The sequence below is a fragment of the Cydia strobilella genome, chromosome 27 (assembly GCF_947568885.1).
Source record: "Cydia strobilella chromosome 27, ilCydStro3.1, whole genome shotgun sequence".
Taxonomy (NCBI): Eukaryota; Metazoa; Arthropoda; class Insecta; order Lepidoptera; family Tortricidae; genus Cydia; species Cydia strobilella.
Window position 1 is genome coordinate 326,803 of NC_086067.1, and position 26,808 is coordinate 353,610.

Genomic DNA, 26,808 nt, shown 5'->3' on the forward strand with positions numbered 1-26,808 from the left:
TAATTAAAAAATTAAAAATACGACCGGAATTTTAATCGTCTCTCAAAGCTCTTCATTTTGATACCCCATTCGATAAAATTGCAAGATTTTTTTTTCCAAATGTCGCGCGTTATTGTGTATTACGTCCGCCATGTTGATTTTATTATGACGTCATATAGCATATGTCACCCGGGATGATGTAAGGATTCTAATGATATATCATACATCTAAATCGGTTAAGGCATTTAGAAGTTATGGTGGAATAAAGAAACTCACATACAAACATAGACCCTGAAAACAATACACTCCCTTTTTTGGGCAGTCGTGTAATAAAAACAGCGTTCAAATGTGTTATATTACACGTTAATTGTGTACAAAAAATGTAATTAAAATCTATGAGTAGAATCTGACAGTGGACAATATTCTATGCAAGTTTACTTATAGATAATCGCTAACGCCGCGCCGCGGGCGCTTTGTAACTTAGTTTGTCTTAGTTGAAATGGTTTGGGACATGGAGCTTACAGCGGGTCTAGTTAAGAGAATCGTTTATGATATAGGATGAAAACGAGCAGAGGAATCGCCTGATTGTAAGCGATTACCGTCGCCCATGGACACCTGCAACATATCAGAGGGAATACGCTCTTTTCTTGAGCGGGATTGAAGAGGCCGGTGTCGATTTTAGTCGCAAAAATGTAAAATTGATAGATTTAGTCGGTGAAATTGTACACTTTTTGTTACCTAATTGAAATAACAAGTACTGGGTTCTATTAGCGCATCTTCTTATCTTACCTTTTATCAGATCAATTTGTTGAAAACAGACTCACTAAATTAGTAATATTTGCTTTTCTGATGGACGTTTAGGTAAACGCGCGTAAAGGACTGATTTTGTCGCTCTTATTTGTAAATTTCGTAAAGTTTGGACGGCTAAACATGGTAATTTTGTATTACACATATCCTGTATTTGACGTTTATCAGACTACATTTTTATTATTATGACTTTGAAGTAGTGTAAATGAAAGTTGGACGAAATCAATTTTATCCAGAAATGACTTCAAAACAAGTGACAATTTCTCTGAAAATCGACTTAATTTCAACGTAATTTTGATACTTAAACAATCTACAACATTTGTTGAAACTATTTTTATACATCCATTTGTATAATTTACCACTATAAATTTTTGATGAATTTTTAAAAACTGCCCCTTCTTTTCATATATTACCGGTGACGCACGCTTGCGCCCTCATTATTAAAAGGCAAGATGAGAAGACGTGCTAATAGAAACCAATGCTTGTTATTTAGATATTACGTAACAAAACGTGTATAATTTCAACGGCTAAATCTATCAATTTCAAATTTTTGCTCCAAAATTGACTACGGCCTCTTAAGTCTAAGGAGAGACTGCCTCCTTGTGTGTACGATGGGCTCTGCTCTGAAGAATTGTTTGACATGATGCTAACGGCCGCTTTCTATCACCGCACCGCTCGCCGTCGGCAGGGCGTTCATCCTCACACCCTAGAACCTAAATGGTTGCGTACTGTGCGGTTTAAGAGCAATTTCTTCCCGCGGACGCTTCGGCTGTGGAATGAGCTCACTTTTCCCGAGGGGCTACAGTATGGGGTTCTTCAAAAAAGGAGTGTACAGGTTTTTAAAGGGTCGGCAACGCGCATGTAATATCTCTGGTGTTGCAGGCGTCCATGGGCTACGGTGACTGCTTACCATCAGGCGGGACGTATGCTTGTTTGCCGACGTGACGACGTGAGGCAGGATGTTTCTGGAGAAGCGCACACACCTATGGAAATCGTTTTAGTATGAAACCGATTTGTAAATATAAAATACAAGCGATTTGTAAGAATTAGGGCTTCTCGTAACTGTACACAACACAACGCGTAAGGAATAATAATTTAACAACGGTGCACTGCAGTTGACATTTCATTTAAATGTTAGTATCTCCATAGAGCTATTTTCTGTTGTGTCACGATTCTGGTAACTTAAGCTCTTTAATTTGCTCTTGGATTTGCGGGTGAGTTGAAAGACTTGAAAGCGAGGCGAGCGCGCATCGAATTTGCCGCGGGCGCGCAAAGAATTTTCAAGTAAGTAAGTATCTCATCGCCTAGAATTTATAATTCTTGTCTTTAAATATGTATTTTTGAAGTGAGCACTTGTTTTGGAATTTTGGAAAATTGCAATGAACATTTATTTTTAAAATCAAATTCCGAATGACACTTTTTTTCGGTTTCCAGAGGTACTTAAAAAAACGCTGGTGGCCTGGCGGTAAGAGCGTGCGACTTGCAATCCGGAGGTCGCGGGTTCAACCCAACTCGTACCAATGAGTTTTCGGAACTTATGTACGAAATATCATTTGATATTTACCAGTCGCTTTTCGGTGAAGGAAAACATCGTGAGGAAACCGGACTTATCCCGATAAGGCCGTTTACCCTCTGGGTTGGAAGGTCAGATGGCAGTCGCTTTCGTAAAAACTAGTGCCCACGCCAATCCTAGGATTAGTTGCCAAGCGGACCCCAGGCGCCCATGAGCAGGCGAAATGCCGGGACAACTCGAGGAAGATGATGATGACTTTTAAGGTTGGAAAAATTCTAATCGTAAAAAACGGGGTAAAGTTATAGTGCGTATCTACCTATATGTCCTATATTTTTTTAATGTATTATTAATGAATTGTTCGTGCGTCGTCCTATTTCCGTGATAATTGGAGTGGCAAATTGCATGACTTCTACCAATTCCAGCTCATGAGAAGCCGGGTAATAGAAAAATACGAGGACGCGTCGGAACAGGGCGGCCGTGGAGTCGACTTTAGATTTATTTTTAATTAATTTTATTTTCTTTATTGGGGAAAAAACAGATATATTATAAAACAATCGGACAAGTGCGAGTTGGACTCGCCCACCGAGGGTACTCTTTAGTATTTGTTGTTATAGCGCTGCGGCAACAGAAATACATTATCTGTGAAAAGTTCAACCGTCTAGCTGTCACGGTTCTGAGATACAGCTTGGTGAGAGACAGACGGACTGGAGTCTAAGTAATAGGGTCCCGTTTTTACCCTTTGGGTACGGAAGCCTAAAAAGAGGATATCGGTTTTTATATAAATAAGTCCAACCTACATCCTGAGACAACTCCACTAAGATTTGTAAACCAACAATATTTAGGTGGCATTGTCATCGGACCGAAATATAAAATGCAAGATATAATGTATTCAGACAATATTACTAGAGTTAGACCAAGACAAGTCTGCAACGATTTTGATAGCCCACGCAGAGCAAGTGTTATTTTAAACGTCAAACTTGAAACTAACGAAATTATGACGTATAAATAACACTTGCACTGCGTGGGCTATCAAAATCGTTGCAGACTTATCTTGGTCTAACTGTACTAGGAATCACATAACAGTCATTTACCGTGTTACAAAAGATTTTTAGGGTTTCGTAGAGAAACCAAATCAAAAACGAAACAGAAGACAAACAATTCAGTTATGTTGTTTAGAATTTTATTATAAAACCTTACCTACATATTAACCACTAATGATTTTGATTTTTAGGAGCTGATTGAAGGGCACTGCGAGCTATGTATTTCTAGTATAATATTATGTACGCCACAGTTTTTTCTAAAATTTACAATGTTTTTATGACATTTAAAACTGGCGTTTTGAACACATATTAAAACATATTCAAAACCGGGCCTTATTTTCTATCGCGAGCTTATTTTATTATCTTTTCTTCCGACGTTTCGACGCAGGTTTCGCGGATAACTGATGTCCCAACAAAGCAAAATGACGATTCGGTGGAATAAGTAAGGGAATAATATGTAGCTAGGTACTCCATAGCGTTCCCTGTTCTGTTGACCGCCGGTTTATTAGAAGATATTATCCGTTAGTTCGGGACTTGCGTCACTGTCAATTGCTGCTCCGTTACAAATGGTCGTAAGTGTATGCCCGCTATTGCTACTAGCGCCTGCCCGCAACTTCGTCTGCGTGGGATGATAATGATGATTTATAATATCCTACCTATATCCTATATCATTTTTCAAATCTCAACTATCTCCATACCAAATTTTATCTTATAATTGGCCTAATCATCACTACATAGTATAAAACAAAGTCGCTTCCTGCTGTCTGGATGGATGTCTGTCCCTATGTATGCTTAGATCTTTAAAACTACGCTACGGATTATGATGCGGTTTTTTTTAATAGATAGAGTGATTCAAGAGGAAGGTTTATATGTATAATACATCAGCATTGCACCCGTACGAAGCCGGGGCGGGTCGCTAGTATTATTTAAAAGGCAAAACCTGACTGATTTCCGATAAAATTCATATGAAATTGACCATGTGGATGTGGTTGACGTGACACGAACTCTCAACCTCGTTAACGCCGAGCATGTTTTAATTTTAAATTCAATTAAAACTGTCATAAATGAAGAGTTGATGACAACTATTTAAGCAACTGGGATGCAACTGGGGGCCTAGCAATGTGCCAAAGATAATTATCAAAAATTGCAATGTTCCCCTGAAAGGATCTCAGTATTTTTGTCTGCACGTTTACCTATGCCAAAGATAGATATAACCCGAAAAAACGTGCCTCGAAAATCAAGAAAATTTGATTCTCGTTCAAAGGGCGCTACTAGCTTTGGCCAACTGTCGTATAGATGGCGTTGACGGTTTCGTTTGTTATTTAACAATTTTAACGCATATCAGTGAAAGAACATGGGTCAAAATCATAAAAATAATTAATGCAAATAAAAAAATCATTTATCCATATTTAAATAAATTTTATCGTATTTTTATAAATCTTCATTTATAGTTTTAAAGTGTCGACAGATGGCAGTGAATTTCCTGGGGTTACAAAATTTACTATGACAGTACCGCTCTAGTATAAGTTACTCTATGCCTATGCCAAACCTTCTTACAGTTAGTTTAATTCTATGACACTTGAAATATACGCTAATGTGTGACGTAAATGTCAAATGAAACAGTCATCAACAATCAAGGGCCTGACACTCTTTGATAGAAAGAAAGTCTTATTGCGATTTCTATAAAAGGAAAGAGAAAATAGTGCCATGTTTTGTCCTTATCATCAACCGGGTGGCATCATAGGTAGGAGGCGATGGCGAAATACCGAAATTTATAAGTGAAATAGAAAAAATCCTATGCTGCTCAAATTTTATATGAATATTCTTTGTCTTACCCCCGGTCGCTCGGTGGCGCGTCTATAACTACTTGTATATACTATGGCTAGGTCAACAATAATCCCTAATGAACGGAATTTTTCTAAGTAGAAACTTGCGTAAGAAATTTCTCATGAGTTCGCAGAATTTTTTGGAAATTTTGAGAATGTTCTGTAACTTGCAGGGGACCTGATGGCTAAGTGACAATCAACGTACATCTGTACTTGAACTAGTATTACGTAGTACCTATTAATTTTATACTCTGTAGGTACCTGGCTTCTTATTTTTCTTACTCATTCTTACGAGTATTAAGAGTCAGCATCCTTACTGATTACCGTCAAAACTCTCCTCAGAACAGAAAAATCCTACATTTTAGTGCATCACATGCACTTACGACTGTTTAACACTGGATATTCATTGACACCGGTTAGTTGCCACGAATTATGAGCTAATGAAGATGGTCGTTTTAAAAATAGTCGTGACAAAATAAAGAGTCCGTGTAGAGCTTACTTTGGACCAACTTGAATCGAACAAAGTGAGGATTTGTCATTATAAAATTGTCATAAATTATTTGACATACCACACTTTGTCATTGCAAATGCCATGCAGTTTTTTTTTTAACCTGACGGGCTCTATTGCACCTAGGGCAATAAGAGCGGTAGGACTGTGTGGGGGGATGGTAGCCTGGGGAAAATCTAGGACCATTCCGTTCCGCATCACACGAGACGGTTTAGGCTATGCACAGTTTGATCAGACCCTAGTGAGGTTAGCTGGTAGGATCGGGGAGCGATGTGACCTTTTAAGCACGCGGTTGTTTTAATTATTTATTTAACCTTTATTGCACAAAACAAGAAAGTACAAATGGCGGACCTAATGCCATAAGATTCTCTACCAGTCCACCATTGGGCCAAACGGAAACTTACAATTGGTGCGGAAGAAAATCTGTGAGGGATAAAAGTTACTATCTAAATGCTACTTACTATTTTATGCGATAAATGCAGCGTTGAAAGCAATGTGCTAACGGAATGTATGAAAAATTGCGTTTACGCTGCGTTTACCTCGTAAAACAATCATCATTCGCTTGCCCTTGTCCCATTCACTTGGGGTCGGCGCAGCACGTCTTTTTCTTCCATACCTCTCTGTCGCCCGTCATCTCATCATTCACTTGCATTCGTTTCATATTTTTTCTTCCATACCTCTCTGTCGCCCGTCATCTCATCATTCACTTGCGTTCGTTTCATATTATCTCTCACTCAGTCCATCCACCTTTTCCTCGGTTTTCCTCTCCTCGTACCTCCCTCCACATTCATTCTTAGTACGTTTCTCGTCACATGACTTTCATCCCTCCGCATCACATACCGCGTAAAACAATATAGAGTAACTTATACTAGAGCGGTACTGTCATAGTAAATTTTGTAACCACAGTAAATTCACTGCCATCTATCGACACACTTTAAAACTAAAAATGAAGATTTATAAAAATACGATAAAATGTATTTAAACATGGATAAATGATTTTTTTTATTTGCATTAATTATTTTTATGATTTTGACCCATGTTCTTTCACTGATATGCGTAAAAATTGTTAAATAACAAACGAAACCGTCAACGCCCTTTATACGACAGTAGGCCAAAGCTAGTAGCGCCCTCTGATCGAGAGTCAAATTTTTTTGATTTTTGAGGCACGTTTTTTCCTTAGACTGTATCCATCTATTACGGAGTATTATAATTAAAAATTTATTTACATACAAGATATATACAGTGGTACTACGTAAACGAAATTAATAACTAGCTTAAATCTAAAATAGGCCCTTGAGGCATTGTACCAAGGATGCTGGCGGCATTTCCCCGCTGTATCGCAATGCTGATACGTTGTGCGAGAAAGCCGCCAGCTCTTCGGTCACCAGTTACGGAGTTACATCTATCTTTGGATTAACTAATGTAAAATGACATTTTTCCTACATTCCGTTCATCATAAGCGATCAACGCTGCGTTTATGGCATACATGATACAACAACCTCGCGCTTTATTGTCTAGACAATATCCACTCAAATCATCAAACCCTCGTACTAGACAACAATTTTCACGAAATTTAGATTTCATGTACTTGTGATCATCCCATCTAGTGATTGTCGGAGGGTGGTAATAAAAACAAATGATCTCTTTGAAGCCATCCCCCGGGTACAGTAATATGATTGGTTTCGGAACGATCCCCCAAAGTTTAGGTAGTTTTAGATATGGGAAATTTGTAAATTAGTCTGTGGTGAATATTTGATGTGATTGCTAAGTTTTATTAGTTTGGTGAAATATTGTTTGCGTAACCTTGTGTAGTCTCCTAGAGAATTTTGTCGCTAGAAAAAGGCGGCTAATTTGGAAAATGTAGGCACGATTATTCCATCTCCCATACTGTTTGAATTTCGAGCCATATTAAAGTTTCTGATTTAGGCATATTAGGGGGTATAGGGGGGGGGGGGCGAATGCTTTTTTCCGAAAAACTACCAACTCTTATTTCGACTAAGAATCACAAAGACTACCTATTGATAAAAACAGTGTCCCCAGTTTTTCATACAAATTTTTTGACGGTCCATGCAAAGCGCATTTAATGAAATGAAAATGCTCATTAATGGATAAATTATGAAATGAATATGAAATAAAAAAATCGTAGAAATATGAAAATAAAAATCACTCAAATTCACTACAACGTTAACGAAAACGTTCGTTTTCTCTTATTCTAGATATTATTGTGACCTACAAGTAAATCGTATTTTTTACAATCGTGATATATTGGAGAGCTTTTCAGTCGAGTACCGTGTTTACAAATGTGTATTTATAAGTTAAATATAAATGTATGCAACTAACAACTATGGATTTATGTCCAAAATAAAATTCTTTTATTTATTTATTTATTAAGACCACGTAGCTTGCTGAGTGGTCCAATGAAGGTACGAGATTGAAAAGCTTGAAATATATCACTATTGTATACAATACTTTTTCCACGAGTCATCTAAAATAATACTTTTTTCTACTATAAAACCTAAATAATTAAAGAAAATTAGGTAAGTATCTCGGTAATACAAAAGACATCAACGCGCGCATAATATATGAATAGGTATACTCATGAAATAGTCGCGCGTTGGTGTCTTTTCCACTGGACCGCGGCGCCACGTGATTGGTCTAATTCATTATAGTTGACTAAACCGTTTCGAAATGAATAATTATAGTTGAGTTGGGAGCCCATACATGAAAAGTACCCAATTACAGTTTGGTATACGAAATCTTAATTCCACTATGTAATACGAGTCGAAAAACGAGTAGAAAAAAGTATTTACTAAAATTATCTATAACTAAACTGAAATCTGCGAAAGCTAGGAACCAGAGAAGGCTTTTAGGCTTATCCCAACACCGCCAGGCTTTACCAAAGCTGTTGACAAAACTTCAGACTTAAAAATAGCGAAATACTTTTGCGATTTTTCGTGGCAACGCTATTTCATTATTGTTATAGGTAGGTAAAGAAGGGTTAAGTAACTATCAAAAATAGTAATTAAGCAAACATTGACATTTAATTTATCATTGTTATTATTTATAGGGTTAACTCGCATTATTTGGTGACACGCCTAATTCGGTGATACAAGTTTTGAAGCATGACACCGAGTAAAGCTAGTGAATTAGGGCCTTTTAAATGGGCCTCACGGCGAAGCCGCCGAAGCCGTGAAGCCCATTTAAAAGGCCCTAATTCACTAGCTTTACTCGGTGTCATGCTTCAAAACTTGTATCACCGAATTAGGCGTGTCACCAAATAATGCGAGTTAACCCTACCTCATCCATATACGAAATTTGCTCTGACCAATTATTAATTATTAATTAATTCAAATATATACATAATAGCACGCATGGCTTGTAATGTAAATGTAATTTAGTAATAAGACAATTTGTGTGCCCTGACAGGGTGTCATGGAAGCTTCCTGTATAACTTTAATAACATGGTGGTCTCGGAGAAGACTCCGACTCGGTCTTCTCCGAGACCACGGGGACAACGCCGTCCTCGAAACGTCGGAGGTAAATTTAAAACTTATTTTACGAGATTAAGTCCCGCCGTTGTGAATAAATAAAATGGTCAGTAGGTACAAGTACCTTAACTGTATCATATATCATAACCCTCCTTATAAATGTCGGTTAATTTTACTAAGTGATAAATTCATGCAATGCAATAAACAGACTGCCGGCAGCTAGAGGGTGCTCCATTTTATTAACAGGGTGTCCTGATTAGCAATTAGAGTGAACACAGGGGGAATATATTAGAGGGGTGGTTTTTATTTTATTGTGGTATTGGCATTTAAAATGTCACGTTTTATATGAAGTACCAGTTGAATTTCATGTTTATTATTCTTTGGATGTTTGAATAAATTAATAGAAGTAATTTTATAAATAAAATACGCTTGTTTTGTACTAGAGAATGATATAAAAATATATTTGAGTATATATGCAACAACATAACTAAATAACTATAAAATAAAATATATCGGATTATTTTTTTGTAGATTTTCCTCAGTCACCCGTTGACCACGAACGCCGTAAAGGGTTCGAAACGTCGGGATGTATTATAAATTCAATATACGCAATATAATCCGTTTTCATAGTTTTATTTCATGAGTAACTATCGCTGTAACCGAATACAATATTAAATAACTATATTTTATATGTAAATAAAGTTAAAAAAAAAAACTAAATAATACTTTAAATCAGATTCATTTTAAAGTTTCGTAAAAGATTGATGTCAGTAAATAAATGTGTACGTATGTAGTAAAACACTTTACTAGTAAAACTACAGTAGGATTTACAAAACAAAATAAATACATTAAAACACAATTAATTATTTACTTACCTTTTAAAACTCAATATACATCAAGTAAAAATGCCAATAAATAATGGTACAGTCGCCATCAGATATATCGGAGCGGCCGAGGTGCTCAAAAATATCTGAACACGCACCTAGCGCCATGACAATAGAGGCGTGTTCAGATATTTGTGAGAGCCTCGGCCGCTCTGATATATCTGACGGCGACTGTACTTAGAAATAAATATATAAAGTAACTAAATCCTCCACTAATCCAAAGTAAATAAAACCACCAACAGCTCCCTCAAAAAGAATTATTACCATTTCAAATGCGGTATTATTCATCCTACTAAATCATTCACCCATTCATTCGCATCATTCATTCGTTCCGTTCAAAGGGTGTCAATCTAAAGTGCGCAACTCGTGGGCATCCTAATGAGCGGCTACTGACTGTGGTGACGATGGGTTTAAATAATAAATAAATATTATACGGACATTCTTTACACAAATTGACTAAGTCCCACGGTAAGCTCAAGAAGGTTTGTGTTGTAGGTACTCAGACAACGATATATATAATACTTATACAAATACTTAAATACATAGAAAACATCCATGACTCAGGAACAAATATCTGTGCTCGTCACACAAATAAACTCTTACCGGGATTCGAACCCGGGATCATCGGCTTCATAGGCAGGGTCACTAACCACTACGCCAGACCGGTCGTCGAAATGTTTTAAACAGGCGAGGCGTGTTGAATTGTGGGATAAATTAATTTGGTCAAAAGCTAAACATCACTGAACCGAAAGTGAAGATGATAATTTCTTAAGCACTGTTTATACTAAGTACCTATAAAGTTTTGTGTTCTGTATGTGATTTCTGTGATTTTATCTCAGTTTTTAAGGTTCAGTACCCAAAGGGTAAAACGGGAGCCTATTACTAAGACTCCGCTGTCTGTCTGTCTGTCACCAGGCTGTATGAACCGTGATAGCTAGACAGTTGAAATTTTCACAGATGTATTTCTGTTGCCGCTATAACAACAAATACTAAAAACAGAATAAAATAAATATTTAAGTGGGGCTCCCATAAAAGAAACGTGATTTTTTTTGCCGTTTTTTGCGTAATGGTACGGAACCCTTCGTGCTCGAGTCCGACTCGAACTTGGCCGGTTTTTTTAGTACTTTCAATGGGCTATACACCAAAATTATTGTTACTTCTGTACCACAAGTAAAAATTATGATATATCTTCCTAATGATTTAGATTAGATTTATTTATTTCATGATAAAAATTACACTATAAATTTGCGTCAATGTCAAAATTATACTTATCTTCTTATATACTGTAAATTATTGAATTGAAATACTGTTCAGTTTGTTTTTCTCTACCTATATCTATGTATAAATATCTTACTACTACTTAGGGTGCATGTTTATACTTAATTAATTTTAAGAATATCTGACCCGTTTGTCGATGTACGACCGTCATCTTGACTAAGCCCCCAGGTCTGTCCCATTTTTGGCACGGTATCATGGCTACCCCATTAATCCCTTACAAATAACGCGTGTCCCGCGGTTTGTACCGATATCTCGTTATACCGATACACCCTCTTTAGCGCGGTCGGCAACGGTCAAGCGCGAGTCGGGGTATTTAGCGCGGGTACTTTATGAGACAGAGAGTGATTATAACAAGATTATTAAATGGTTTTTATTTTTTGATTATTTACACAAACCCTTTTTAGCTAGGTCAAATAAAACGGTCAAGCGCGAGTCAGTATTTGTGTTTAAATTTTTTCTATATTAATATTTACCTATTTAATAACGACCAAATATTTAATAATATATGTTTTAAAAATAAGCAGACAATCCGCTAAAAGTACGTAAGTAAGTATTAGTTTTAGGTTAATTAGTAAATAAATAAATACTAACACTAGTTATTAGGTACTTAGCTTAAGATAAACTAAAATCTATGGATTAAGATCTGAAATAAATGTTTTTTTTTTATGAAATAAAACTATGAAAACGGATTATATCGCGTATATTGAATTTATAATACATCCCGACGTTTCGAACTCTTTACAGCGTTCGTGGTCAACGGGTGACTGAGGAAAAATTACAAAGTGCAAAAATACCCACATACTAAAATAATGAACAATCATAGACTACAGACTTTAAGGCTGTTTTTTTTGTTTTTATGCCATTTATTTACATACAAGATATATACAGTGGCACTACGTAAACGAAATTAATAAATAACTTTAATCTAAAATAGGCCCTTGAGGCATTGTACTAAGGATGCTAGCGGCATTTCCTCGCTGTATCGCAATGCTGATACGTTGTGCGAGGAAGCCGCCAGCTCTTCGGTCACCAGTTACGTCAACCAGACGCTTCGCGATTTCTGCAAACAACTTATGCGCGCTGGGACCCCATGGACCTAGAGTTTCAACTACAAATGGAACAAAATGATACTCTCTACCGAGGCTCTTATATTTATTACGTTTTAAAATTTCGGCGCTTTCCGCCGCTCCGCCCGCTCTTACAGTAGTCCGTTGGTTGGTCCGTCCGTTTAATTTAATTTATTGAGTATAAAATTAAATTAAATCAATACTAATATTAAAAATGCGAAAGTCTGTCTGTCTGTCTGTCTGTGTGTTACCTCTTCACGCTTAAACAGCTGAACCGATTCAGTTGAAATTTAACATAGAGATAGTTTGAGTCTCGGGGAAGGACATAGGATAGTTTTTTTCCCAGAAATCATTCCTTAAGAGGGTGAAAATTATCTCATTTCCACCCCGAAAGTGAGACAATTGATGCATCGCCTGACAATGACGTAACTATTATGCTTAAATTAAATAATTGCCTTTACATTTTATCAAGGCGTTAGAAGTTAGAATAGTCTCTCAAAGAAGGATATAAGCTATAACGATGGTACTAACAATATTGTATGGAATCTTGAACGTTCTGAAATAAAGTTTTTTTTTTATAAGGAAGTTAGTTAAGGAATATAGGGAATCAATAAAAAGCAGATTGAATAAAAAAATAAGCTACCCAAAATACTAATTCTACGCAGACGAAGTCGCGGGCAAAAGCTAGTATATAATATTTACAAACTTCCTGGACTATCTAACTTGTCAAGTAAGTAAATTGAAAAATTATACAGTTCCTACAGCATATCGTTTCACCATAGAGTAACTTATACTAGAGCGGTACTGTCATAGTAAATTTTGTAACCCCAGTAAATTCACTGCCATCTGTCGACACACTTTAAAACTAAAAATGAAGATTAATAAAAATACGATAGAATGTATATAAATATAATGTATATGTATATAGATAAATGATTTTTTTTATTTGCATTAATTATTTTTATGATTTTGACCCCTGTCCTTTCACTGATATGCGTTAAAATTGTTAAATAACAAACGAAACCGTTAACGCCATCTATACGACTGTAGGCCAAAACTAGTAGCGCCCTCTGAGCGAGAATCAAATTTTCTTGATTTTCGAGGCACGTTTTTTCCTTAGACTGTATCCATCTATTACGGAGTTATATCTATCTTTGGTTTCACTAACAGAAGTGTGAGCGTTTCTTGCTTGAAATGCGAAAGAAAGGTCCTAACCTAACTGCAAATTGAATTAGCCCAAGAATGTGACCTATCTAGATTGAATATTGACCTTTGTAAGCTTCAGGTCGTACAACGAAACCTTTAGAGATTTTACAAAAATATTTAATCCCATTCGGTAGTGATCCTGACAATGAAGCAGTATGTCCTGGGTTTGAGTCCTGGTAAGGGCATTTGTTTGTGTTTATCACAAATATGTTGTTGCTGAGTTATGGATGTGTATCGTTATTTAGTACCCAAACCACTAGCCTTCTTGAGATTATATACTACTACTACTATTACTACTACTACTACTACTATTACTACTACTACTACTACTAATACTATTACTACTACTACTACTACTACTATTACTACTACTACTAATAATAATATTACTACTACTACTACTACTACTACTACTACTACTACTACTACTATTACTACTACTACTACTACCACTACTACTACTAATACTACTACTAATACTACTATTACTACTACTAATAATAATATTACTACTACTAATACTACTATTACTACTACTACTACTACTATTACTACTACTACTAATAATAATATTACTACTACTACTACTACTACTACTATTACTACTACTACTACTAATACTATTACTACTACTACTACTACTACTATTACTACTACTACTACTAATACTATTACTACTACTACTACTACTACTTCTACTACTACTACTACTACTACTACTACTACTACTACTAGGTCGATTAGTGTAAATAACTAAATAGTCCTATACCTATTATATGTAAAAAAATATTTATTTATTTATTTTTATTTTGGAGATCCAACAGCTATCAATACAAAGTAGCAACAATTAAGAGATGGAAAGCCAATTACAGGATCACACAGATAAGTATTTATTTATTTTTGATAATTTTTCAGTTTATTTTCTTTATAGATTTTTGGTGTGTTATTTTGTAGTAGGTAAATGTAACAATAATTCTAATTGTATCCGTTTATTTATCCTCAGTCTATCTTTGATTTTATGTCAGTAAGTACAGATTATAACTAGATACAAACAGACAGATGCCAGTTTTTGCCGCCGCAACCCCAAAACCGAAACCACACAAGGGTGGATTTGAATGGCATTCGTTGTGAGTGACAGTCGGACAAATACTCATTCCAGTGATTTGTTATTTAAATATTTGACAAACTAGTTCGACCGTGGGTTTATCCACAGAAATAGTTGTAGAAACAGAAGTAGGTTTATTTCTAGTCTTAATTTTATAATAATGATTATCATAGTTTAGTTTTTAATTTAAAAAAAGAAACAAAAGTGGTATTGAAAGATAGAAAAGTTCTTCTCCGATGTTTTATTTGCTAAATTTTCACCGACAATTCCTAACATTTTAAAAATCTAAATAATTGAACACAGTTGTTTATTTTCATTGGGGTTTCCAGTTTTATAAGCATTCCTGAAACGAAGTTAATATGCGGGTTTTGCATGTTTTATTTACTTGTCAAATTTTTTTGTTGATTTTGTAACCTGTCGTGATTGGTTCATCGAATGGTCACTACTGTAAGTCGCCAGCATCACGCTAAGATGTGACCATTTCATGGCACTCTTCCTATGTTCTTTCTATTTTTTGTATAACTTTCTTTTCTTTGTCTGTGCTTACGATTAAATATTTTCTATTCTATTCATTAAGGAAAGTTTACAGTTAATATTGAAAAAATGTAAAGTAAATGCAGAAGAATAATAATTTGTGCCGAAGGGTAGGATGATAGGTGTCATCTCCATAACCTAAAAACGCATAACCAAAAATCTTGCAAAATTGTATTGAAAGACCCAAAAACCCATAAGACAAGTCTTACTAAGCTTACTACGTCAATATGTATAAGATTTATTTATTTTTATTTATTAGGGTTCCGCACCCTAAGGGTAAAAACGGGACCCTATTACTAAGACTCCGCTGTTCGTCTGTCCGTTTGTCTGTCTGTCACCAGGCTGTATCTCATCAACCGTGATAGCTAGACAGGTGAAATTTTCACAGATGATGTATTTCTGTTGCCGCTATAACAACAAATATTAAAAAGTACGGAACCATCGGTGGGCGAGTCCGACTTGCACTTGTCCGGTTTTTTTTTTCATATACCTAACTCACTTAAGTGAGTCTTCATCATTGCACAACCAAGTTCCCATAACAATTGTAGTCGGCTCTCCTTAATCTCTTACGTAATTCCTATTTCTATGTCATGTAGCCGCAAAATAGTTCGCGTGTTACTTTTAAACAAAAGGTTGTAGGTTAAAATTCCAATAAGTTTCTAACTTGTATATGTTGTAGGTTAGAAATTTACTACTAGCTGTGTAGTATAAGTTATAAACTTAAAATGTCCTTTCAGAAACCGGATTAGCTCCAACAAGTCCAGTTTCCCGTCTAGGTTGGAAGGTGAGAAAACCGTCGCTTTCTTGTAACACATGGAAATCGCCGTAATCGCGACCTGTACAGGACAATATCAAAATAGACAAACGAAAGACTTTGCCAAAGCTGACAAAGAACAATATCCTTCACACTGTCAATAAAAAAATATTTATATTAATTACCTACCTACCTACTAATATAAATACCTACGATTGTATATAGCTAATGTAAAATTATACATATCGTCTGTTTACACGTATCCTGTCAAATGTTACGGCTAATCAACTATAGGATAAAATAAAAGACGTCATTTGTTTGTAGCCACTGTTAGTTAGCTGTTATCTAATGAAAATTAATATACTACCAAATACCTATCGTAGAAATTAACTTTTGTATCAATTTCAAAAATGGTGGTATCATTAACTTGATATAACAACGTAATTTATCATTTTTTGAACCAACCTTTATTTACGAAACGATTAAATTACCAAATCTTCCCCCAATCTGTACGATAATTGCTACCACATAATGAAGAAAAATTTAACTTTTCTTAAATAACATCATAACCGCCAAACTATACTTTGAAAGAGCTTTGACTTAAGCCAAGCCAAATTCAATCTTACATCAATGTGTTAAATACTTTAACAATAGCAATTTTATAACCTTTTCTACAGTACAAAACTGCATTAACTAATCAATCCGACCCTTATCAGTTTCAACGCATGCCGTTGGGACTCACAAAAATGACCTTTGTTCGAAGTCAAATACGGGTGGTTTTCGACGCACGCTAGGGTGAGTTATGACGATAAAGGGGTGTCTAATGGTGACGACAAATTGTGAAGGGGTAGACTAATTGCGGTAGACGGTCAGAGCAGATAACGTCATAATACAGGGGTTGAGTTACGCAAGATAATTAACAAAAGTCTGGACTTTTGTTACTTTGGACTACTTTGGGTTACTTGAACTTTGGATTCATATTAACTAATAGTTCGAATTTGGAGGTTAGTTTTTAATTTCGTAGAATGCATTAACCATAGATTTTTTTAATAAAAAATAAATTTATAATAAAAACCTCAAAGAGCTGGCGCAGGATAGGGAAAGCTGGAAGATACTCTACCGACAAGAGAATAACTAAATCTTTATAAATCGTGATAGTATTGTGTGAAATTGCGCGCAAAGTTTGATATATTATTTATTTAACTTCTATCTGTGAGTACCTGTAATTGGCTTTGTATTGTTACCTAAATAAGCATAATGTTTTTGTAGCTGTTGGTACTCCTTAAATAATAAAATAAAATAAACTTTCAAGTTAATGATGATGATGAACATATCCCTAGTATTTAATAAAAATGCGAAAGTAACCTCATTATTTTTAAAATTTTGCGAATCTTCGAGGAAAAACCGTAGTGATATAATTTTAAAAATATCGAGTAATCTCAGCGATCCGAATTCGTATCTTGTTAGTAACCCTATCCCACCCTAAGAGGCTTGTGCCCAACAATAGACCCATAAAGGGGGGATTATATTTCATCATTGTTACCCGAATACGTCGCTCAAACGCAAATGGAATTGATATATGTCTTGCTTAACATATATCACATATGTAGAATAATTCAATAGGCCATCAAATCAACCACAATGAGCAAATACACTCAACCAAACCAGTGTCAGTTGGAACTACACACACACACACTAAACACTAAACAGCAATGTTGTGTACACTGAACAACAATTAACATGTAAAATTGCTTTTTCATTGCTCTTATTAGTATTACTAGAAACACAGTCAGCAGCAGAAGTTGCTAAGCGGGCGAGGTGTTCAAAATTACCTTGACACGCTCTTATTCTCTTAACAATAAAGTCGCGTCAAGATCATTTTGAACACCTCGCCCGCATAGCAACTTCTGCTGCTGACACATGCGCTCCACAAATGATATTTTCAGTGGTTTAAATAAAAACCCTAAGTGTGAATTAAAATTGTGACTTGAAGACCCACAAAGAATTGTGTTTGAAGTAGAAACTTCAAAAGCGACGCATGTGAATCAGAAGCCCCTGCATTAAAAATGACTCACGACAGAACGGTCTGGGTCCGGGCCGATGCTTCCGACACTTTGTTTTCTGTGACGGGTGATCGGTAATTACGTGATGCTTTCTGTAGAAAACTGAAGCACGCTATACATCAAAAATCACTTGCGTTTCTGTGTGAACGGCACGTCTGTACACGCGTCATGCGTCATAGTGTAAGTTGCTTAAAAACGGTACTGAGCGGTCGGCAAACGGCCGTTAATCTGCTGTCGCGGGGCGAGGTAATTCGAGTCCGGGCGGGGCGGTGCGTGGCCGTTCTGTATGATAATACTATTACTTATTCTGTGACTGTGTAGCTGTGTAGCTAGAGGAAATGGCGCCCGGGGCAGGCTCCAAATTTGCGCCTCCCCTCAAGCGTAGCCTCTAGACCCCCGTTCGACGCGGCGGGAACAATCAATGTTTTTGAAAATAATTTTATATTTTTCGCCCGTTTTGGCGCCCCCCCTTGGACGGCGCCCGGGGCACGTGCCCCCCCCCCCCTCTAGTTACACCACTGGACTGAAATGTCGCCTCGGCCCGAACCCGGACCGTTCTAGTGAGTCATCCTTTAGGCCACCAACACATATCAAGCATTGAGAATATCTCAGTAATCAGTAGGTAGCTGAGATGAAGATGACCCATATAGGATAACGCGCCATCTGTCTCACGACACATATCATTGCCATATCCTGTGTTGTAATAGATATTATTATAAATCGCTACTATAGCATTCTATAGACAATACAAGCAAAACGTTTGATACACTTTTTCGGTATTTTATTCGTACAAAACCTTCTCCCTTCCAAAAAAAAAACTATTGACAGCTTATCGAAAGTTTTACATAAAATTTTCTCTGTCATCATCATCATCATCATCATCATCATCATGTCAGCCGATAGACGTCCACTGCTGGACATATGCCTCCCCCAAGGCTCGCCAGTTAATTCATCATTAATTCATTCATCATCATCATTCATTCATCATCATCATTATCATCATCATCATTCTCATCATTCATCATCATAATTTTCATTGTAATAAGTGTAATTTTACATATTATCGAACCATCAGGCGATAGACAAATACGATTATCATATCGGTGTTGTTCTCATAATTGCACCTAAATCGGTTGAGGACTACCTCAGAATACGTCCTGTAGAGGAGAACAGACATTCGAAAGCATTTTGCCCCAGCTGAAACGAAGGACTCCGCTCTCGCTCGGTCGATAATATTCCTTTCTGTAATCGGGTAAAGAAGAACGTGCAAAAAATACTAATTAAATGTTATCGAATACTAATAAAATTTAATCAGCAACTATTTTTGTACGAAGTCTGATTAAATTCTTGAACTTAAGGTTATCAGTTAAGGTCATTGATAAAGGAATTCTGGCAATGGTTATTACTTTTGCTAATTAATGATTGGAAAACCCTAAAAAACACGATAAACTAACTTTACTGAGGAAAGGTCAACAAAACGTCAACTCAACTGTCTATGAAAATATGACGATTACTCATACTCATACTTATATTATTTATTATATTTCTAATATAACAGGTCAAATCAGGACGTAAAATTATTTATTAACTGTAAATGGGTTAATAAAATAAAATAAACTAAACATTTAAAAATTCGTCATAATTAGCCTCATGCATGAAGTTTATATTTGAACGAAATATGTTTTATTCGGATGTTTGTTACCGTTATATCATGTTACAAATGCATTTCCGTTTTTAAATTACCATTTAATTACTTAAAATTATAAATAAAAAGTACAAAAATTTGCCCGCGAAAAGCTAGTGAGCGAAACGCTCGAAACGCCACGTGACGTCACGCGTTCGACAGATTAGTGTCATTAGTAGCAACCGTTAGTTGGGCCGTGTGACGTCATCACGCTCTGTCGAATTCGCGCCAAAAATTATGAGCGTTTCAACCGCTCAAAAATTTTCAACATTTTAAATATTTTTTAATAAAATAATGTTAAGGTTTACAAAAGTATTTTTATCATTTCCGGTGTTCCAACGATATAAATTATGAATCCAAAAATAAAAATAAATTCATGCATGGAGCTAATTATAGAGCGTGTGCTCGAGAAGCCAACTTTTTAGTTTCGACTTAAAACTAATCAATGAAGGAGCTGAAATGACTGTCTTAGGTAGCCTATTTAGTTGGACTTATTGGATTATTGTAGCACTTTTTGTCACGCTTAAGTCAGTGCATAACTTGGATGGAATGTAATCGTATAGATAATAGAAAACCTAACTAGTAAAACGTTTAAAAAGCTATAACCCGACTATGGATTTTGCTCTTACAGAACATCGTCCTTTTTAGTTGGTAAAAAATATCCTACGACACCCGGGGCGGAAGATGGAATCAATTGACAAATTCAGAAAAATAGCCGTAATCATTAAATAGATATTTGTTATACAAGGGTGCAAAGTTGTATTTTACCCGCGAGTGTGGAATTGAAACACGAGAAGTAAAATATATTTGCACCCGTGTGTAACACAAAACTTTTCACCTCACTATAGCGAGGAAAGTGCAACATCCACAGGCGTTAGATCACCTTCATCACTGAAATCACTCATTTTTTTACGATATTATAACAAAAAACTCTGGAAATTCTGTATTTTTACGTGAGAAGTTTTTAAGTAAAAATTTTGTTGACAATGTTGACATTTCTGATGCGTTTAGAATTATATTTAACACCATTATTAAAAAACAAACGTTTCTTATGGAACTTTAAGGTTTATGACATAAAATCATTAAATAAAGCTAAATTTGGTATTTTTTATTAGATTCTCAAACCATTTGTTTAATGATAATTAATATCAAACGAATCATTATAATGAGCGTTTTACGTTTTGTTATCTGTCAAGCTACTTAAACATGCTCCATCCAAGGTCAAATTACTTTCCCCACTAGTGGATAAAATGCGTTTTTCCCCGCTTGTTTTAAAGGATAAAAGACAACTTTCCGAGCTAGTGAGGGGAAAAATACAATGAACAAAACTTAGTCTAGTCTAGAGGTATCCTTCCTTTTACAAGATTTTTATTGACTTGCAATATATCTATGTGTTTGTACGGATCAAATCTTACAAGTTAAATTTGAACCATTTCCCGACTTCCAACGAAGCTGAAAATTTGCATACATATGTAAGTCGGGTGACAATGCAATATTATGGTACCATCGAGCTGATCTGACCATGGAGACAGGAGGTGGCCATAGGAACTCTGTGATAAAACAACGCAACCTAATTGTGTTTGGGGTTTTTTGAATTGTCTCGATGAGTATTAGTTGCCTGTGGAATGAAAAGTACAGTCAGCGATAAAAGCTTGCACCAAAAATGAAATTTTTGACATAATACAAGCCTCCTTGGGCTTAACGTGGGACTTAGTCAATCTGTGTAAGAATGCCCTATAATATTTATTTATTATTATTAAACTACTATTGGGCGACGCTTTAAATGTAATTTTTTTTACAACAATGCAACCCATATACGACGTACCCTGGATCAGAAACGTTAATTATTATTATTATTATTTGGATCCTTACGTGTCCCACTGCTGGGCAAAGGCCTCCCCCCAATTTCTCCACAGATCTCTGTCCAGTGATGTCTCTGGCCAGAAACGTTAATATAAGAATTATATTACCACCAAGCATGTAATTATTTAAACAACATTTATACACTATTTTGCAAAAAAACGATAAAATTACAAGTACCTACTTATATCATAATACCAAACATTTCGCAAAAAAGTCAACGAAAAAAAGTGCCCCAATTTTTTCTTAATCTTTTTTTTTGTCATCCGATATGCACATCTGCGTATCTAAGTGGGTATTGTGTCATTGAATGGGATTGTCCCGTGAATAGAATGGGACTGGACCGAAATTATCGAGCGTGTGGCCACAGTAGTCGGGATTATAGGGGGACGTGTATTATTGTATTTTTTTGGGATTTCGGTTTTTAAACCACTTTAGAAAACGATATTGGGACAGTTGTGATTTATATTATGGTGGTGGTAATAATAAAATAAAGTATAGTCGTGTCGGACCAAGCTAACTCTGCATGGCATTTGCAATGACAAACTGTGGCAAAATAATCAAGTTTTGACGACCGGTCTGGCCTAGTGGGTAGTGACCCTGCCTGTGAAGCCGATGGTCCTGGGTTCGAATCCCGGTAAGGGCATTTATTTGTGTGCTGAGCACAGATATTTGTTCCTGAGTCATGGGTGTTTTCTATATATTTAAGTATTTATATATTATATATATCGTTCTCTGAGTACCCATAACACAAGCCTCCTTGGGCTTACCGTGGGACTTAGTCAATCCAAAGATAGATATAACTTCGTAATAGATGGATACAGTCTAAGGAAAAAACGTGCCTCGAAAATCAAGAAAATTTGATTCTCGTTCAGAGGGCGCTACTAGTTTTGGCTTACTGTCGTATAGATGGCGTTGACGGTTTCGTTTGTTATTTAACAATTTTAACGCATATCAGTAAAAGAACATGGGTCAAAATCATAAAAATAATTAATGCAAATAAAAAAAAACATTTATCTATATTTAAATACATTTTATCGTATTTTTATAAATCTTCATTTTAAGTTTTAAAGTGTGTCGACAGATGGCAGTGAATTTACTGGGGTTACAAAATTTACTATGACAGTACCGCTCTAGTATAAGTTACTCTATGGTCAATCTGTGTAAGAATGTCCTATAATATTTATTTTATTTTTATTTTTTAATGACAAATTTATACTAAAATATGAAGTACTTTCTTTTAATAGACGGATTATCTATACGCTTTAAATTATTTTTCACCACACCAGCTGGTAAAGGCTCTTGATTGTTCACAAACTGATAAGAAAGTTGCATTTTATCCACATGTGAGGCAAAGTAATCAAATGCAAATTTTGAGTTGTTTTCTTATGTTTGCTGGTAGAATTGACTTTTAAATGATGATTCTGAATGATAAATATTTAATAACATTCATTTTGAATCGATTTGCTTTGATTTTGTTTCATATTTTACAGTTAGTATTTTCTTTCTGTTGGTGGTGAAACATTTTGTGTTTCACTCGGTGGCAAAATTTGTTTAACCCTCGCAACGCCAAATTTCAATTTTGGAATTTTTCGCTTGCTCGGGTATCAATATTAGCACTAGAGGTTAAAAAACAACTTTGCCGCCTTGTAAAACATATAATTATTACGGTTTATACTCACCTGTTTTTAGTTACTCGCGTTTTCTCGTGAACGCTGCTCGCACTGTTAGTGCTTGACTAAAAACAAGTGAGTCTAAACCGTAAAATTATTTAATGTTAATAATGTTAAATCCTTGTTTAAGACGGCTTGTAAAATTGCGATCTGCAAATTAGCTATGTAACGATACCGATACCGATACATTGGCCGATATAACCCATTGGCATCGCCGATTTAAATTCAGCCGATATAACAGAAAAGCGCGCGAAACGAACGACGCTGCCAATAATTTGAATAAACTTTGTTTTCTTAACAAATATCTACCTGAAGTGAACTTTAATTAGGTACTGATTTGGATTTACTTTTGCTTTGATTGCTTGATGGTTCTAAATAAATTATTTCTTTGATTTTAATTTGGCATTTTTATTACGGTTCCGTACCCAAAGGGTAAAAACGGGACCCTATTACTAAAACTCCGCTGTCCGTCCGTCTGTCTGTCTGTCCGTCTGTCACGAGGCTGTATCTCATGAACCGTGATATCTAGATAGTTGAAATTTTCACAGATGATGTATTTCTGTTGCCGCTATCACAACAAAAACTAAAAACAGAATAAAATAAATATTTAAGTGGGGCTCCCATACAACAAACGTGATTTTTTGCCGTTTTTTGGGTCATGGTATGGAACCCTTCATGCGCGGGCAAAAACTCGTATAGTGGTTAACGCCCGGCTATGTATGATGAACCCTCGTGAAAGTCAGCTGCCGCTCCGTTGGTGGGTTGAGGAATAGCAGCCACCGAAACGCGTAACACGGTCTTTCCACCGCGATACAACGGCTGACGTTCACGAGGGTTTATCATACATAGTCGTCAACCGCTATAAGAGTTTTCGCCCGGGAGGCGATGACTGACGGAATTTGCGCCTGGCTCGCGGTCTATTACTTTCCATGATGACCTACGGAGGAAGACAAGTACCTGTAACAAATAATAATAATTGTTAGTACATAGGTATTTACAAAACAAATTAAAATGCAATAAACTATTTTGATTACATGGGATAAGAGAAACAGTTGTAGGGAATACTCATATTAAGAGTATTTATTGTTTGCAAAATTATGTTTTCCGGCCAATCATTGTCTATGTAAATATAGTTTTTATAAGTGTATGCCACCTCTTTGTTTCATATTAGTCTATATTCTTCTTATTCTTATGTACAATAAAGTGTTTACATACATACATACATATTTCAGATAAAAAGGACCTTATTGCACTTGAAGCATAGGGACCCTTCTCCAATGGAAAGCCACATATTAGTAAGCAATTCAAATGCTTCAACCAAAATCGCGTAACACATTAGAGGAAGTACCTAATTCATTTCACTCGCTTCACGCTCCAAAGACAGGGGCGGCGATGCTGACGCGAACCACAGAATATATAATAGTACTAAGGGTACAGAAGATTCACTCCCTAACAAAACGCGAATACTACAAGGCGGCGCAAGCGCATGCAGGCGTCCGTTCCATAGCGGTGTGTGGCAATTACTATGGCCAAAGATAGATATAACTCCGTAATAGATGGATACAGTCTAAGGAAAAAACGTGCCTCGAAAATCAAGAAAATTTGATTCTCGTTCAGAGGGCGTTACTAGCTTTGGCCAACTGTCGTATAGATGGCGTTGACGGTTTCGTTTGTTATTTAACAATTTTAATGCATATCAGTGAAAGAACATGGGTCAAAATCATAAAATAATTAATGCAAATAAAAAAAAATCATTTATCTATATTTAAATACATTTTATCGTATTTTTATAAATATTTATTTTTAGTTTTAAAGTGTGTCGACAGATGGCAGTGAATTTACTGGGGTTACAAAATTTACTATGACAGTACCGCTCTAGTATAAGTTACTCTATGCTATGGCGAAACCACAGATTATATGTGCCATTCTCAATCAAAAGGGTACTTATTGTCGGTTGTCAATAAGGCGTTATTGCCATATAGCTTTAATTTGAAATCAACCTTATCGACAAGCGACAATGTGGTACCTTTTGGTTGGAAAGATAAACCTTCAACGCGCCGCTCCCCGCACCGCGCGCGCCGGCACAACGCTAGGGTTGCCGACGCTTCTTTCAAATACTTAGGTGTCTTAGGTAGATATCTAGCTATAAATGTGACGTAAAAACATTACCTACATCGTTAAAACTATTTAATAGTACCTACGTAGCTTGTAACTATCGTAAAAATAATAACAGTAGGAGTAAGTTTGTACCTATATTGAGAATGTCTACTTACTTTTTCTCATCCGTCGAAAGAGGAAAAAAACTATATTTTTTATTTGTTTTGTTGTTTCTGCATACATCCACACTAGAAGCTGTGTTATTTGTTCGTGACGAAGACATTTCTTTGGCATAGCGCGCGGTAAAGTGCGTGCGTGAGCGCGTGTGGCAACCAACTGGCTAGTTTAAGTCCCGCGGGACTGTCCCGCAGGCGGGAAGCGAGTCGTAGGTATAAATCCGAGCTCGCGCGGAGAGTTCCATAGGCCTGGCAAAACCTCAAAATTGAGGCGGCCGCAGGTACTTGTAGCGACGCGACGAAATCGCGAATTGACGGGAGTGAGACAAGCCTGCGAACTCAAGTGTTGCCACAACGCTGTTGGCTTGTTCAGATGCATGTGGGGGTTAAGACCGTTGATAGCAGTAAAGGGTTGATTTTGTAATTTGTCTAAGCTAAGACTTTGATTAAATAATATAATATATAATAATTCTAATAACATAATTCTCAACAGATATATATTATTGTGTCGTCAGGTGATATATAGGTCTCTCTAAAGTGGCCCACCCATTACCAGTCCACCGGACGATATCGGCCTGTCCGTTGTTCGGTACTGTCAAATTTTTGTTTTAACTGACAGGCTGATATCGTCCGGCGGACTGGTAATGGGTGGGCCTCTCTCCGGGCTCTCCTGCACGCGGCGCATCAGGGAAGCGGTTCTCTTGCGTATTATTGATATAAAGCTGTCCATGCGTGCCTCGGCGAACATACCTGATGCGCTACAAAAGCGTGGTAGCCCCAACAGTAACCTGAATCCGTTGTTATACTGGACACGCAGAGCATTAAATGTTTTCTTAGTATAGTCAGTCCACAGGCTGCACGTGTAAAAGGTTTGACAAAATAAGGTTTAAGCATTTTGACGTTTCGTAAAGAGTCTGATTTGACTTGATCTTAATATTATCAAATATACTTATATGTAACTCCGTATAAGATAAGTAGTCTAAGAAAAAAACGTACCTCGGAAAATCAAGAAACATATATTCTCGAATAGATGGCGCCATACCTTTAGCCTATACTCGTATAGATGGTGACACCGTTCTTAACAATTTTAAGACTTTATATCAGTAAAAAAAAAACAGAATCAAGATCACCGCCTTCTGCATCTGACCCTTGATCCAATTACCTAGCGAGTCTTCTCTCAAGATGTTAGTCGAAACTCTTCGCTATTAGGCCGTTCGCTAAAACAGTCATAAGGCGTTCTAAAAATAATAAAAAATAAATATTTTA

General features: G+C 36.2%; 1 protein-coding gene and 1 long non-coding RNA gene across 2 annotated transcripts in view; one reads left to right on the plus strand and one right to left on the minus strand.

Annotated features, from left to right (window-relative positions):
* LOC134753672 (uncharacterized) overlaps positions 1-21,410 on the plus strand; it is a 166,123-nt gene extending 144,713 nt beyond the window's left edge. Inside the window, exon 2 of the long non-coding RNA XR_010128838.1 lies at positions 21,214-21,410. This is a non-coding gene — a long non-coding RNA (uncharacterized LOC134753672). The remainder of the gene's footprint in view (positions 1-21,213) is intronic.
* LOC134753666 (fasciclin-3) overlaps positions 1-26,808 on the minus strand; it is a 294,636-nt gene that overhangs the window by 44,982 nt on the left and 222,846 nt on the right. The gene's annotated exons all lie outside the window — the stretch shown is intronic.